The sequence below is a fragment of the Strongylocentrotus purpuratus genome, unplaced genomic scaffold (assembly GCF_000002235.5).
Source record: "Strongylocentrotus purpuratus isolate Spur 01 unplaced genomic scaffold, Spur_5.0 spur5_scaffold_1, whole genome shotgun sequence".
Lineage (NCBI taxonomy): Eukaryota > Metazoa > Echinodermata > Echinoidea > Camarodonta > Strongylocentrotidae > Strongylocentrotus > Strongylocentrotus purpuratus.
In genome coordinates this window covers 2,456,018-2,461,466 of record NW_022145594.1, presented here as the reverse complement: position 1 = coordinate 2,461,466, position 5,449 = coordinate 2,456,018, and positions in this window count along the sequence as shown.

Genomic DNA, 5,449 nt, shown 5'->3' with positions numbered 1-5,449 from the left:
TCTTTACAAGTGCACTCATTTTTTTGATTATCATCACACCGTTTGGAGTCGCATGGTCCATAGACAAAGGACGTAAGTGTAAATGCTTTACTCCATGTCAGTAGTTAAAGTTTTGTTTTTAAGTACAGTATGCATACAACTCTATTTTGATTTGGGAACTATCCCGAACAACCGCAATGTTATCAAAATCGTAATTGACTTTTGTAATTTCAAACTAAAATTGTTCTGTACCCAATATTTCCCTACTATAACATTTTTTTATTCTTCAGTTAATCCTAGGTTATCGCACAGAAATTGTACCCAATTGAATTTAGTGTCATTCTTTTGATACCGTTTTGTCTATTTCCCTTGTACCTTCATCATGTCAAAAATTGCAAATATACATGTATTTCATCTAATTGTTTGAGTACTGTTTTAGTAAGCTTAATTTGTCTATTAAATCACAACAGTGAAGACTAAAATAATTTTAGTGAAATGTTTTTATTTTTTGATGCATTGACCTAAAGTTGCATATTATGTAGTTGAATTATCTCTTGTAATATATATGTCAACATCGCCATGAGCGTCATGCTTGACGAACATCAGTGCTTTGTAAGAAATCCCCAATACTGCAGAGATACACAAATCTTTACAAAAAGGCACTTGACAACCAGTTTCCGATTCCTGACACCTTAATTGTTAGGTGAAGGGAAATTATATAATGATAATTATCTGGTATATGGCCATTTCTATCAAACCTGTTATAAATATTGATCGCCACATTCATAATGTCTTGGTGGTGGAGCAGCAGCACAAATTGAAACGTTATATCATCCGCTCAATCTGAATTGTGTGCATAGAACAAATGAGCATTCGGGCATGAAAGAGTGAAGTTTCCCAAAAATGCGTTTCTTACCAGCATTGGGATGCCCTGCAGTCACTGGGATAACCTTTCAAAAAGTATAATATAAACAATAATATGGCACTTTCTCTTTACTTTTGTCGGAAAAAACATAGTAATCCAGCACAATATCGTTAAAGAGAAGAGCAAAATAGTGAACTTTTCAATTACACTTCGGCCGCTCTCGCAGGTTCTCACTCGTTCCATTGTGGTCAGGTGGCTTTGGGGTGAGCGGCCAATGAATATACCAAAACGTTAGCTTTCTGGTATATTAAACTTGTTTTGATCGGTTGTATATTGTTGTCGGAATTTACCCCATTCACATAATGTAACTACCTGCCCGATGAAGTCAGTGGCCCGTGACCCCTGCACTCCGCACTGTGTGGTAGTTAGTTTGTGGTCAACTTCTTTTATGAGACGAATCCAAGCAAACGTTTCCATATACAATGTGTTCTTGAAAGTACATATAATATAGTCCGTATACGTATACGCGACTATTTTGCTTTCGAAGGCACATATGTAATATTTGGATAACTGAGACAGGACAGACATGACATGTCGAACGGACGAATACCAAATACGGGTCACGTCTCACCCTGCCTCACTAAGCCTACTATGGGCTTGATAATACAACAATGGCGACGAGAATGGGATGTATACGAACGAGTGCTACAGCAAAGGTCGTATGGATACTCCCCGGCTTAGTTTTATTACCACTGCTTTATTTTATTGTTATTAAAAGCTGAGATTCGTCGGCTGCAGGAGAAGATCAGGAAGTACAAGCCTGGTGGATGGACTATAAAGGATGCCGGGAATGATTTTGTTGGTCCTCGGAAGATAAGATTGGGTGTATACGGAATACAGGGATCAGGGAAAAGTGCACTGCTCAATTCACTTCACTTCGCGTTTAAAGGTAAATACTACTACCACTTCAACTATAACTACTATTACTAGTATAATCCTACTACTACTACTACTACTACTACTACTACTACTACAACTACCACCACTACAACTACTACTACTTATACTCCCACTTCTAGTAGTCTTTGACATCAGAAGTAACATACTAAAAATCTAAGAAAATAGGACCCCTAGAAAGTGGATTTGTTAAAAGGCGTCAAAGATAGCCGTGTCTACAATGCAAACAAAGAAAATGTCCGCCGGAAACTGAAATTAAATCGTAATATGTCTATCTTAGAGCTATAATTGAGTATGTCTTCCTATGTTTATGAGGTCTAAAATGTTTTAATATCACTTACAATAGGTAATGGCCACTAGAAATTCTGAAAATGCCCGAGAATTCGGAGAATGGCGGTCCAACATGGTTCTAAATGTTTATCCCTTTCTATGCCATCCTATTCAGGAATCGGCCTTATGCCATCTACTGCCATTGTGCTAAACGTCAAAGGGGTTATTGTTATGTCCGATATGGTCTCACATAATATATATGTCCATCCTCTTTTGAAAGAACAAATAGTTTGGTTAGGGTGATGTTGACGATGATGAAAACATGTCCTTCACAATTACACATATGTCTAGCATTCATGCCAGTGCCCGCTGTAAAGTTGAAGGACACAGAAGCAACGATAGTATTTATCGGTTATTTTGGACACCTCATACCAAATTTTAAGCAGTCTACATGGATTTTCGACCCCCAGAACCTTGGTATAGACACCAAAATTACAGCTATTAGATAGATATATCACGACGTATTGCTAATTTTAGCCTCCGTCGGCCATCTTTTGTATTTGTTATGAGTATGCTCTAAACATTTATGATAATCTAAGGCCTACCTGTATATACACTGACCTTTAAAACACACTTTAATCTTGCTAATTAGAGCTTTACTGTAAATATTTAGGAGGCGGCCATATTGGACGCCATCTTTGATTTCTGATTTATGGTCATTTTAAGATATTGGCGGCTATCTTGTGCGCCATTGTGGAAATAACCACTTTCCGGGATCCTATTTTCCTAGAAATTTAGTATGTTGTTCCTGATGTCAAATACTACTGGAAACCGTTAAAAAAACCTTTAATTGCAAATTTGATTGGGTCAGACCCTATTTTGCCCCGACAAGCAACTATTTTTGATAAAAATAATGGTAATAAAAAAAATGAGATTTGTAAGATTAAAATCAAATGATCAAGGCACACATGTCCAATATGAAATCGCAATAAAACACAATAACAAAGGGAGTTGTACTGTTAGCAATAAAATTGTATTACAAGAAGGTAAGGAGAAAACGTAATAAATCCTTTTAGAATTAAAACTACCACTGATACGTACAGAATGTGTATCATAAATTGCTCAAAAAAAATCATAAGCAACAGGCAATATAAACCTAAACTGCAGTTAATTACAACATTTATTATTCTTCAGTTAAACCTAGGTAATTGCACAGAATTTGTAACCAACTTAATTTAGTGTCATTATTTTAATACCATTTTGTCTATTTTCCCTTGTACCTTAATCATGTCAAAATCCGCAAATCTACATGTATTTCATTTAATTGTCTGAGGACTGTTTTAGTAAGATGATTTTGTCTACAATAGTGTATGGAGACTAAACAAAATTAATGTGAAATAAATATATCATCAAAAATATTGTGATCATTCGTATGATTTAATATTATTTATATTATTATTAATATCATTATTATTATCATTATTTTTTATTCTTATCATTATTCTTATCATTATTTTTATTCTTATCATTATTATGTTATTCTCTAAGTATTACTAGGCCTATTAATATATTTTTCTATTTATTCTCTTTCGAGGGACTTTATTTGTTCATATCATTAAATAACAGCTATTTACAACAGTGTTTAAATGCAGAATTCATGCAATTGTAACATATCATACATAGTACAAAACATTAAACTAATGTGACATAATCACTAACTAAAATAATGAAAACATTTTTGTAACTTCGTTTGTATCAAATTTATTTTGATTACATTTCATATCGAGATAGGTGCGAATTTCTACCTTTAATTCTTTTATCAAATATACAGCATGTATCCTGTGCTTTTCACTTCCAAAACATTCTCTAATATAGTTTATATAGATAAATAAGTGAGCAAAGCTTAAAATAAGATTGACAAGATTCATTTCTCTTCTCTCTATTGCAGGACCTTTAAAAAAAAAATTGGTTCAAAAAGATTTTAAAATTAAACAAAGTATCGATTAATTTATATACAATCTCCAAAAAAAAGCGAAACCTTCTTGCAAGCCAGGAGAAGGTGGTTAGTTGTATCTGGGATCTTACATATATCACATAGATTATTATTTGTAATCTTCCATTTACATAAATTGTCTTTACTGGGCAATATTCTATGAATATATTTAAAACTAAACTGCTCAATTCTGTTGTCATTTATAAAGTAAAATGTATAATAAAGCACCGTCTTCCAGTTAAACTCATTAGGTAAACCAAAATAAGCGTTCCAAAAATAAATGCACGGCAGATCCTGTCTATTTTTTCCTAACATCAAATTATATTATGTTTGGCTCTCATGACTTCTACATCAATGGGGTCATCTGTTACTAATTGTACTGGATTCCACTGCAGACGGTGGACTATTTACATATTGTTACCTATTACGTAACTTTTGCAAACAAAATTTCGGAAATGCACTTTTTAACTTTGCCAATTAAAAGGCGGAAAGTAATTCCATTTTCTTGACAATTAATACAAATGGAATCAACTTCTTTCCAGATACTGTTTACTATTAAAGACATATTTCACTTTAAGAATATTGTTTTTCATCCAGTTGGGAAAAACAATGAGTCATTCATATTTGTAATATTGTTATTATACCAAATCATTTCATTTTCAATATCTTTTACTTTAAACATATCAATATATTTCAATTCAGCCCGAGAACAAAACATGTCAACATAGAAGTTAGGCAGCTTTAAAAAAAAATACAAATACGATACATATCGCTCTTTTTGAAATTGAAATGCAAACAAAGAGGCAAATTCCCAATTTTCTTGATCCTATATTTAAACAAAATTTTCCAAGCACTTTGTTCACCTCTTAAATACTTATAAATCCATGAAAGACTGAGTGGCCGGCCTTTCGACTCTAAGTCAATCATTCCCAATCCCCCTTCTACTTCAGGATTGTGACAGATGTTTCGTTTCTCCTTTTCTTTTTTAGAATTCCATAAAAATGTGTAAGTCAGTTTATTTATACGTTTAATTATTTTAGAAGGGTTCGGAACTGCCGTGGCAGTATGTATTATCTGAGACATAACTAAATGTTTAATCACAACAACTTTTCCGTACAATGTAAGTTTTCTAATTTTCCATAAATCCAAGGTATTCTTTATTTTCTCTACTTTACTTTCCCAGTTTAAATTTTGAACGTCAAAATAATTTTTACCTACATATATACCAAGACATTTTTATGGGGGTCTTCGGTCAAATATAAATTTTCAACTCCATCGTCATTTATAGTAAGCTTCATAAGATTTGATTTTGTCCAGTTAATTTTTGGTCCCGCACGTTCTCCTAACATTTCTACTTCTTTCAATATTTCCTTAACAAATTGAAG